At 45.7% G+C, this 12186-nt stretch overlaps 1 protein-coding gene across 2 annotated transcripts in view; it reads left to right on the forward strand.

Annotated features, from left to right (window-relative positions):
- Positions 1-3979: 3979 nt before the first annotated feature.
- RHOC (ras homolog family member C) overlaps positions 3980-12186 on the forward strand; it is a 28254-nt gene continuing 20047 nt past the window's right edge. The window contains exon 1 of one of the 2 annotated variants that reach the window (XM_079980032.1): positions 3980-4132. The gene's annotated coding sequence lies outside the window, so the exon portion shown is untranslated. Of the gene's footprint in view, positions 4203-12186 lie in introns of both variants that reach the window. The other variant, XM_079980033.1, reaches the window with a different exon arrangement.

Genomic DNA, 12186 nt, shown 5'->3' on the forward strand with positions numbered 1-12186 from the left:
GCTTGGTATCAGCCATATCCACAGCTCATGCTCTTCTCCAGCTGGAAGGCTGGATGAGTAATTCCCAACTGGTTACAATCAATAGCAAGATTAGAACACGATTCATTGTACTGAGCAGCCAGCATTTTAATTCTGCAGAGCCTCCCAGCTGGTACACAAAACACATCATCTGAGCATTAGATACAACAGATCTCCTTGTTGTGGTAGAAGGAGATGGGGACTCTTCTTCCCCTTAGGAGTTAAGGATGACAGAAGACAGATCCAAAAATGGAGCAAGGTTCAGGCTGAATATTAACAACGGACACAAGGGAGCAGCAGAACGATATATTGCCCCATTTTAAAAAATCAGGAGCTATCAAGTGTACACTGCAAACAAGTGTTGAGCATTGCATTTACTCTGCCCAGTGCTCACATGTGAGAGTTCATAGGAGGGTGCTAATCCTAAATATTTGGGAAAGGGAGGGGACTGGAGATTAGGCTGCAACCAAACATGAATCCAACTTCAGGCAAGGTGCAGAACATAATCATAAAGCACACCAGGAGTGGGGAACCTCCAGCCTGCTTGCCCAATTTGCCCCCCCCCCCCCCGCCACCACACCCACAAGTGATGGCAGGGGTGGGGCAGGTTAAGGACACAGCTACTAAGTAACAATCAGGAGCTTAAAGCGAGCAAAGATTTCAGCAGAAGAAAAAGAGAAGATGGAGGGGATTCCAGGGCAGCTTACAGATACTGGTAGTAAGACAGTCCCATCCACCAGGATAATATAACAGATGCAGCACAAACAGAAAAGAGAAAGGGAGGTAGGAAAAAAGAAAGCAGATTCAGACATTAGTTCCGAGTCCCTGAAGTGAGCATCTGGAAAGGTACCGTAAGTGTTTAAGGAGACGACAAGTTGCTGGCCTCTCAGCTGAGTCAATAGAGATGCCTTTGCAGTCTCCTCTATGGCCTGATGGAATGGTTGTTCCTAGATAATGTCAAGGAGATCCCCCCTCAAGATTCCAGTTTTGCACAGGCCTCTGATACTGGCTGGGAGCTGCTACCGGAATGAAAGGACACATTGCTTGCAGCACACACAATTCCTTTCCTTTCTATGGGAGCACCTCCTTTGGAGTACATGAAACTAAGAAAAAGCATTGGATGCTGAACGCTTTTGAAACATAAATGGTTTTGAGGTCTGGCTGGGTTGAAGCCAGAGGCCTGGAGGGTGCTTTCTTTCCTGCCTGAGTCATGGGAGTTTAAGTCTATAGCTGGAAGGAGGATAAGCTTTGTTTCCCTAAATCCCCGTGTGAAACAGAAAGAGAGCCTTTCATCCAGATTTAGTAGGTTGGTGCTGGGGTTGTTGCTGTGGGCCATGTGAGTGTGTGTGGTTAGCCTCACCCTCTAGTATTTCTTCCCTTGCTTTTTGTATTTTAAACACATTCACACTTTACTATTGAATTCTGGAGCTTCTCTGTTGGTTGTCTGGTGTTCAGTAAACTTTGATGTAGCCAATAAACCCAACAGCTGTGAGGTGAATTAGATGAACGCATGTGGGATTTGAGCACGGAGGTGAGGGAGGCCTCTGGCCCTCCAAACGTTGTTGCACTCCAACTCCCCTAATCCCTAACCTATAATTGGCCATGGCTGCTGGGGCTGATAGGAAGTGGAGTCCAGTAACATCTGGAGGACCATCCCTGGATTAGAACAGGTTGGCCAACTTGGTGTCCTCCAGATGTTTTGGACCCATCATCCTCAGCCACAGGGGATTTAGCGAGAGTTCCTTGTGTGTGCAAACAGGCACAGTGGAAGTATTTAAAAGACATCACCATGTGAAAGACTTCTGGGAAAAGATTTATAATGAATTGAAAAAAATGTTGAAATATACATTCATTAAGAAACCAGAGGCCTTTTTTCTTGGAATAACAGGTCTGGAACAGCCCCAGAAAGATGTTAAATTATTTTTGTATGCCACAACTGCTGCTCGAATTTTATTAGCTAGAATTGGAAAACACAAGAAGTACCAACAGTGGAAGATTGGCAGATGAAGATGATGGACTTTTCAGAGCCAGCCGACCTGACTGGAAGAGTTCGCAACCAGAAGGAGGGGGATTACCAAGAAGAATGGAATAAAATATGTTAAATTAATTTAATTGGAAAAGCTTGCAAATACCAGATAGACTTAGGATTTAAATATGTAAGGTGATGAATCAATATGCTTAAAGTTGAATTGTAAAGAAAGAAAGATATTAAGGGATTAAGTTAATTTTTTTAAGAATTTAGGTTTTGGAAAACCGTTAAAATGATATACACTGAAATTCAACCAGGGGGGTATGAGGAAGTCACTCAACAATGTTATTAAGATTGGTTTAATTACAATTGAGATGTTTGTTTGTTTGTTTATTTGTTTGTCTGTTTAAATTTTTTTTATGGGAAATTAATAAAATTTTTGAAAAAAATAAAAGACATCACCATGCACCCTGGTCCCCCAGTTTCCAGACTTGATGTCTTTCTCTCCCCCCCCCCCCCCCGCTCTTGGCCCATTTGCCTGAACTCCAGTGAAGCCTTAATCATTTTGGCAATCAGCTACCAGGCCATGTTCCAAGATCTTTCCTAAACAACTCAGGACAAGGTTACCTGAAAGTCCACCAGCCCTTTATACAGACCTAGAAGATAATTTGTATCAAGTCTTCCTCAACCTGGTGCCCTCTGGACATTTGGGACTACAGCTCCCCTCTGTGACTGGGTCTGATGGGAGTTGGTAGTTTGAAACATCCAAAGGGCACCAGGTTGAGGCTGATTTAGATCACCTTCTACGGCAACCTACACTGCCATAGGGCGGTGACCCAAAACTTCTGTTGTTGCTCCTCTGCTGTGGAACGCCCTTTTCTCTGCATACACAAAGGAGCAAAAACCAGCCACTTCAGAGAAAGACCCATCATATTGTCCAGGCTTTCCCTGACCCATAAGACCAGACTGTGTTTATCTTAATGAATTCCGGTTTTTATATGCTTTTTATAGTAGAGTTTTGTGGCTGCATTTTTGTTTTCATGGTAGTGTTAACTTTTATATTGCACACTGCTCCAAGGTGTTTTTGTTTTTTGAAGCAGTGCATTATAGAAATGTTCGAAACAAACCACTTTTTTCACACCGGTCAGCTGCCCCTGCTGTAGAAGTCTCTCGCTTACACCAACCCACACGCTCTTCTGTCCATCCGTTGCTGCTCGTGCAGGGCTCCTAGCGGTGTCCTCCCCACCCACCCCTCACCCCGGGCCCCGACCTACCCACACGCCTCCCTCCCATCATGTGCCCAAACGCTGACTCAGCCGTGGCTTGGCCTCCCGAAGCATGTGCGCCGCGCCTCCCACGTCCACTGGGGGCGCAAAGCCACCATCCGGCGGGAACTGGGCTTCCAGCGACTCCATGGGCGTAGCCGGGGGGGGGCAGCTGCCCCCCTAATCAAGTCTATAAATAAAAATACTTAACTGACCAATGGCATTGCAGATAACTCAGTTCTGCCTCCCCCCCCCCCCAATAAATCCTAGCTACGCCCATGCGCGGCTCCCAGGGACTTCCAGTGGCGTAGCGTGGGTTTTGCAGGGGGGGGGTGCAGCCGCACCGGGCGCAACATCTGGGGGTTAGGGTTAGGGGGCGCAAATCCACGCGTTAGGGGGTGCAAATTACTTGCCTTGCCCCGGGTGCTGACAACCCACGCTACGCCACTGGGGACTTCTCACCAGCTGCGGAACTGAAGGGCGGCCCTCCCGCCAGCAGTGGTTCACTTCTCCCCAAGAAGCGTCGCGCCGAGGCCCCTGCCCCGCTTGGGATCCACGTCCCCTCTCGAGTCCGCTATTACTCTAGAGATCATGGGGTGGGGAAGCGCGCTCTGCGTACGCTCAGAGGAGCCGAGCTTCCGCGCGCCCTGATGCTCTGGCAACAGCGACCCCTCGAGAAGGCGCCCAGACGCGGCCCCGGGCGGCGCGACCCTCTCCCGGCGGCCCCTCCCCGAGGCGGGCCGGGAGGCGGCCTCAGCGGCTGTGTCAGCCCCACCAAGCGAGCCCGGTCCCGCCTCTCCGCTCCCCGAAGGTTGGCGCTTAGTCAGGACGGACCGAGAGGCCAGGGAGCGCGGCGGCCGGAGCCCGACTCCGCTTTAAGGTAGCTGGCAAGGCGAGGAGGGAAGATCGGGATTGGTTTGGCGGCCCGGCCCGGAGTGCCTTTCTCCTAGGTTACTGAGCGTGACCCTAAAGTAGCCTGGCTTGGATAGGAGTGGAGCTGAGGGGGAAATGCACGGTAGGAGTTGGCGGGGCTGGAGGAAGCGAGAGGGGCGCGCGTAAGAAAGCAGGGTGGGGTAGCAGGTTTTGGGAGTGCGGTATGTATCTCTCCATATCTGTAGATATATACATGGGGCAGGTTCAAGTCAGCCCTTGGAAGGAACCCAACCCCAATCGTTAGGCATGCTTACTCAAAAGTAGACCCCTCTGTTGAATGGGGTTTCGTTTCGCGGGGTGCGGGGGAGAGCGTCGTCGTCGCGAGCAAGTCCCACTGAGTTCGATGAGACTTACTCCTTAATAACCGCGGCTAGCCTTGTAGCCTTAGTCATCCTTTAAATCTCTGCCGTGGTATTTGCTATCAGGGTGGTTAGCAGAGGTGGAGTGGAGCAAGTGAGGGTTGCCTAGTTATTTCAGGTTAATGCAGGATCTGAATGCACGTGGGTGTGATACTATGTCATTTGCATGGGGGAGGAGGGCACATGCAGTTTCAGTGTACAGGATCCAGTGAGCAATGGAGAGAACTGGGGGCAGCTGTTGGGATTTTTTTCCTTTGTGGGTTGGAAGGTGTGAAGTGACCTAGGCATGTGCATGTGCAGTTGAGAGGCAATTTATTTGAAAGTAACTTTAACAGATGAAACACATTTCTGATTCCCACAGAATCTTAAAAACAGTGGTGAGATGGACTGAACACCTTGTGTGCCACCCCCATTCCCAAATGCCAGGAGGAGTAAAAAGGCTTCTTCATTAGAAAGCCTACTTTCAAAAGCAATGGAAAGCAACACGAGTCTCTTGCTGGAGACCATTAAGCCATATAGGGGCCACCCCAGAAAAGGCTCTGCTTGTACTACCTCGCCTCACCTCACTTGCTAAGTATAAGGCAAAAATTGTGAAGTTATTTTTTGATCTCTAAAGGCAAGGTGAGCCTAACTGGGAGCTGTTCTCTGCTCTGGCCTTGAAAGTGAAGCCTAAATACCTTTTCCTTGTCAGTAAGTCACATTAATCTTTGCATGCTGTAAGGCACTTTTTTGTTTGTTTGTTACTACTAAACAGATTTAGGCGTTGAACCCTGGCTCTGATAATTCCATTTGATTGGTTGCTATTTTAATTCCATTATTTTGTCATGTTCCCAGAATGTTGTTTTAAAATGTGAATCCTGTTCATCTTTCCTCGAGTTCAGTAGGTGAAGAATTTCTCTTCACTGATTTGGACAGGAATTGGGATGGGTTGAATCTGTTGGGAGGAAGTTGGAAAAGCACAACTGCTAGTGAGTAACTGAGGATGGGTGGGAGCTCTGATAAGCAAAAAAAAAGGTGAACAGTGGGTCAAGGAAGAAAAGTAGCACATTTTCTAACTGCTCCCTGCTTTTTGTGTTAATATATACTCACCAATGGATGATTTTTTAAAAGGGTGCTTAATGGGAACAGCATATTCATATATGGAGAATTTGGTTTGAACCAAACAGGCACTGTGATTATTTCTTTTTCACCCCTGCTCCTCATTCCCTGTTTGCTGCATACCTTTCTGTGTGGCTGTTGCACTTCCTTGTTTGAGGATTCCTGTGAAACTTGCTTGCCATGTGATGTGGACAGTGATTCCCTGTGTCCTTTAAATGCTTGCTTAGCTCACTTTCAGACATTTATATTGGGGTGGGAAGGAGGTTGTGCTAATAGGAGCAAGAAAGCATTCCAGAACCATGACTGAACAGTGCCTGCCCCCCCCCTCTCTCTCTCTCTCTCTCTCTCTCTCTCTCTCTCACCCTCTCTCTCCCCATCCTCCCTCCCTCTCCTTGGAATTTGGCAGCCAAGTCCTTTCATTGCAAACCAGGCTCCCTAAATCCTGCCCCAGCCTTTCAGAAAACACCTACTGAAAATGACAGTAGCATTGTCACGTTGCTTCACAGGGATACTTGTGACTGGCAGATGCTTTTGTGTCTGTTGTGGGATTCCAGCATATCTGTTAGTTAATGGATAAAAGACAGCTTTGCACTCTGGAGTAAGGGATATATATGTATATATATGTATATATATGACATCATTAAATAGGTAACTTGTTTAAGTCTATAATTTTCTCTGTTTGAATACAGTATTATTAGAAGGGTCTGATGCAAGAAGCATCTTGTACGTAGCTTCAAAAAGGGGGTTCCAATAGTTTTTAAAACTATGGGTCATTCTTGCCAGCAGACTTTGGACATGCAAACCACCAGGGAAGTTTTGCTGGGCAAGCACTATTGAAACTACTTTGAACTGCATAAATAAATTCTTGTTCAACTCCTATTCACTTCTAGGGGATTGTGCTGTGAAAGAGAGATTAGAAAGCTCTTTATTGAAGCTGCTTCCAAACTGGCAGAACTTTGTGCTTCCCAATCATAGCTCTATGTGTAATTGTTGTTAACGCTCTATGCTTCAGGGAATACGGAGGATAACACTTTGTGTGCATCCCACTATGTTCCATCTGTATGAGTGCGTGTGACATAACAGTTTGAGTAGGGAAGCAGCAACTCTGAGCATGCTTTTAAAAAAAATTGAATCAATTTTAATTTGTGCTAAAGCACTTTTTATTTAGGCATCGTCATTGTGTGCTTTCTTTGAATTGTTTTAAAGATACTCTAAAGTATTTGCAAAAGAAAAAAAAATAACATGGTGCTAAAATAGCACTGACTGAAGGGCTTATTTAATTTAAGTGCTTCTGCATGAACCTTTTAAAAAATTTTTTAAGACAAAAAGGCATTTTAATGCAAAAGAAAAAGTTGATTTAGGGCCCAGTCCTATGGATCCCTGGGAAGATATAGACCAGGGGTCAGCAAATGTTTTCAGCAGGGGATTGGTCCACTGTTCCTCAGACCTTGTGGGGGGCCAGGCTGTATTTGGGGGGGGGGGATTGATGCAAGAGCACCACAAACCCCGGTGGCTGCTTACCTTTGTCTTGCCAGCAGCAGGGGCTGGCATCGGCAGAGGGACGATGAGCAGTGCACGAAAGAGCTCCGGAGAGGGGCTGCTTAAAATGGCGCTGCTGCTGTTGCTGGCACCAACAAAGTCCAGCCCTCTTCCTCCTCTAGGCATGGCGGGGAGAAGCCAGGTGGAGGGAGGGAGGAGGCGCCGCCACTGCCGTGTGTGAGGGAGAGGGAAAGAAAGTGTTTGCTGGCGATCCACGTGGCAATGCCCGGACCATCCGTGGGCCTGATCCAGAAGGCAATTGGACCTGATCTGCCCATGGGCCTTAGTTTGCCTACCCATGATTTAGACAAACCATGAGCTGTAACCAAGGTTTATTCTTGGGTATACAGCTCTGTTTGTCTGGAGGAAACAAACCACGAGCCCAGGTTTGGATGGCATGCTAATCCAAATCATAACTCTCAGCAGCAGAGGGAATAGGGAAGGAGTGACTGTGTTCTCTCCAGGAACCCTTAGATTTGTGTTTTGCCATGATTTGGTTTAGTGTTATATGGAAACTATCTCTCTGGTAGATCCTCCATAGAAAGTGTATTGACAAAGCATGACTATTCTACCTGTTGTGAAAGTATCCTTGAACACAACTTTCTATACTTACCTAATGAATCTGCATTGAAATTTGGGGAAGTGCAGAATTAAGAGTGTTCCTTTCCCAAAAGGAATAAATATTGTTGCTTCTTGTTGTAGAGAAATTTAAAGAAACATGATATTGGGTAAATATTGAATGACTGTCAGGCCAATAACAGTAAAGCACTCCACTTGAAACTCAGAATTATGCATTTGCTTTAAGTGGGAGACATACATTTTAAATAAATTGCCAAGTTCACTTCTAGGACTTGAGTGTGTTCATTTGAAATGCAGATCATATATCTCCTGAGTGGAATCAGAAAATTGAGGTTTTTTTGCATGTTCCTTGATTGTGTGTGTGTGTGTATTTAAGCCCAGTGGTCAGATCCCCATGATACATTGAAAATGCTGTTATACCACTTTAACAGTTGGATAATCCAGGTAACTTTATTTTGTTAAGGTTGCTGGAAATTGTACGTCTGTGACTTAACAAACTACAGTTCCTACGGCTATTGCAAGGAGACCATGATTGCTAAATAAGAGTGTGCCTTAAATGTATGATGTGGATATGACAAATGTTTCCCAAAATAGCAGTTTGCTTATCTGAATCTTGGAGGAATCACTATTTCGAAGGCTAAATTAAGTCTCTCAACTTTTTTCCCCACCCACCCACAGCAGTGTGTCCTCTTGCATTCTGTACAGCAATCCCTTCAGTTTGTTCATAGGGAGGTGTCTATCATTGCAGTCCAGTGGACAGTGTCAAGCCGGAATGGGTTAACAGAGCTTAGGCTGCATTTAGTCAGACAGATATCGTAACAGAGGCAACCCTTCTTTCCAAAGATTTCATCACATCTCAACAGAGGACTGGATCTAGAAAGATAAAAACCATTGCAAACCTGGCGAGGGAGGAATTTATTGTTTTCTGGATCTGACATTCAGATCTGTTTATGTGAAGCTTAGGCGACAAGTGAAATACTCAGTAGCATCGCCGCCTTGCCAAAAGGAATGAATGTGGGCATTGTCTTAATTGAAAGAGAAATTATTCCATAATCTTGACTGGAGTGTAAATCTGGGAGGAAAAAAGAGAGCGTTCATCTGAGTGTGTGTTTGTTTAACTTACTGTAGCTTGGCCTGCTACAAAAAAATTTACTTCTAAAAAGTACAGTATAGCATACAACAAAACAAATACTTACTCAAAGCAATCTGACTAGTTTGGCTGCTCTGAAAAGTTAACTTTGTCTCCAGTGTTGCTGTGACATTTGACAACAAGGTTCCTGCACTGTAAATCTGAAGTCGGAACTGTGAGGCACATGTGATTTACTAACACATGCCCTTTCAGGTTTATACCTTGAGCAAAACATGTAAAGTTTCGTGAATACTGATCCATCCCACTTCCTTTGCTGATTCACGTTTTAAACCTCCTTTTGGTAAGGGGTAATAATAATCTTTTGTGGATGCGCAGATGAGAATCGAGAATTCTTAACACAAACAAACAAACAAACAAAAACAAACAAACTTCATAAACTCAGCCCTGCATGGTAATGTGTTAGTCAAGACCCATCCAAACCATAATAGGGCCAACTTAAACATTTGGTAGAGACCTATGGCTGGGATCCTGTCTCTCTACTGAATGCCTGGAAAGGGTAGGTGCTTGCTCTTTCCCTCCAACCTATCGCTTTCATCTCCTCTCCCTCCCACTGCTGCTTTTCTGCTAGCCACAGCAAAACATGTACTGTATTTTTTGCTCTATAAGACTCACTTTTTCCCTCCTAAAAAGTAAGGGGAAATGTGTGTGTGTGTTATGGAGCGAATGCAGGCTGCGCAGCTATCCCAGAAGCTAGAACAGCAAGAGGGATTGCTGCTTTCGCTGTGCAGCGGATGATCCCTCTTGCTGTTCTGGCTTCTGAGATTCAGAATATTTTTTTTCTTGTTTTCCTCCTCCAAAAACTAGGTGCGTCTTGTGGTCTGGTGTGTCTTACAAAGCGAAAAATATGGTACTTGGGGGCCACAGCTAGAGAAAAGAGGGCAAATTGGGGCTCCAGCTTGTCCTGCCAGTTTCTCCTGGGAAAACCCAATCTTTTTCACTGAGTCCAGTGGGATTTTCCATGGAGTGATGCTTGATCTGATTCAGTGTTAAAGAGTGGGCTTTCCTGGGAAAAAGCAGCGGGGCAAACAGAAAACGTCTCTGCCCCATTCTTTCTAGGCACAGGACAAGCAGAAGTGTGGACGAGCCCTTAGAGTGGATAATGGCTGATTTGGAAGCAGGGAAGGGCTCCTTAACATTTTCTGCACCTGAACAATTCTTCAGTTGATGCATCTCCCAGGGAGTAAGATGAAGTGGGGTGCAGGAAGGTTTGAATCTTAAAGTTGGAAAGAGTGTGCTGGTGGTCATCTAGCCCAATGCAGGACATTACAAATCCCTGACAGGTGGCTTCACCACCAGTGAATCCCACCACTTCCCAAGGCAGACTGTTGCACAGTTGTTGGAGATTAAATAGCCGCCTTCTCTCCAAATCTCATTTTCTCTTTCTGCCAGTTCTTAGGTGAGAGACAAAGACTTGGATTCCCAGGGCCAGCTGTCCTGCCAAATGACTAGCTCGGCCCTTAAATCCCAATTCCCTTAGATCACTACTGTAGTTTTGAATTGTGTGCCATGGCACACTTGTGTACTTGTAAGAATTGTCTGCGCACCAGGAGCAAATACATAAATAAATTGAGAGCCTGGAGAAACCAGCTCAGGAGAGAGGAGATGCCAGATGCATCTATGCATGAATTGCTGATCTCTGGTCTTTTCCGCTTCTGTTTGGTTTTTGCTAGTTGGGTGAGTAATTCTGCTGCATTGCATGTGATGGTTAATCCTATCACTGCTGCTTCTGCAGCACAGCAGCCTGTCTCTTGCACCTTCATGTCAGGAGCAAGCTGTGCACCAGAATGTGGGTTGTGTGGATTTTCCTTCATGGGGGTGGGGGTGTTAAAGTCTAGCCCAAGGAAGAGAGGAACAGGGCACTTTCCTTGCCCAAATTCCATGTCTCCTTCCCTCATTTTTGGGGTGAAATTGTTTTTCAAAAAGGGTGTGGTGGTGACGGCTGCCTTTACTATACAGTACTTTAAATTGCCCTTTGCCCCAGTTTATTGTGAAAAAAGGTGACAGGTTAGAGCCATAGCTGGGGTGAAATAAAGCCTAGTGTCTCCCCTGTGACTAGTTACACATACAGGAGCATAGGATATTGGGCTCTTTAGAGCATAGGCAAATCCTATACATTTTTGTTTAGAATGCTTATAACACACGAGATGCTCTCAAAGCATCTTACAAGAGATTCTTACAATTATAACACATTCAAATCTAATGAGGAGCAGAAATCACATGACAGCATTTCCTGCCCTCCTCCTCACTTTGCCCTGGTGTTATAGTGCACAGTAGCTCCCACCAAAATCCTCTGAGGCAAGGAAGTGATGCTGAGTGGCTAGACCTTGCTCTGTATGTCATGGAATCTGAAGTATTGTTGTATTTTCTAACAGTAAATCTTTGGGGGTGTGAGAGTGAAGTGTACTTCTTGGTTTTAATTGAGCAAAAAGTGTTCCTCAGTTTCCAGACATTTATGAAATGCATTCAGATTTTTTCAAAACACGGGTTTTTATGGGGTAGATGGCACTTGCTTCCTCTGTTTGCTGCTTTTTCCTTGCAGAAATGACAGACTGAGTAGTCCCAAGAACTGCCGTAACAGGAAGGGTTTTCAGTCCCAGTAAGTGCATCACCTTTTACAAGGCTGCATCTCAAACTTTATGGGCTTTGATAAAGAACAGGCTAGTCAGTTTTGTACTTGTTTGAAAGCTCATGTCCGAATATATTTCCCAGTTCATCCTTTATGCCCCTGGTGCTATAAATGGTAGAAAGGAAATGTTCATGTTCAGGAAGTGTCTTTGTTTCTCTTGATGTGTGCTAAAATAAACTTTATAACATGAAGATGAACGAAGCATAAACTTCTCCACTTTGTTGCTTGGGCTTCAACATCACGTCCGCTGCTTGGTGTTTTGCAACAGGAGGCAAGGAGTTTTGTGTTTGATTCTGCTAAATGGAATTTGGCAGGACAGATTTTTAAAGGATAGACCTATCTAGTTCACTTGACCCAATGATGGTTGATCTGCTCCAGGCTTCTCAGTGTGTTTCCTAGCTAGCACAGGCATATACCTGATACCTGAAGCAGAGCCATAGCTGGGGGGGGGGGTGTAGCCAGGTTTTTTGCCCTGAGTGAAGTCTCCAGGGGTATTGAGGCTCCCAGCCTGTGTGCATGTGTACACAAGTGTGCATGGGGCAGGGAGGAGCAGGGAGTGTGCCAAACTGGGTAATTGACCTGGGTGGGGGGGGGGAGCCAGGTTTCACCCCTGCCTGAAGAAAAGATGTGGCACATTAATGGGAATGAAT

Source organism: Podarcis cretensis, assembly GCF_951804945.1.
Source record: "Podarcis cretensis genome assembly, chromosome: 6".
In the NCBI taxonomy this organism is placed as follows: Eukaryota; Metazoa; Chordata; class Lepidosauria; order Squamata; family Lacertidae; genus Podarcis; species Podarcis cretensis.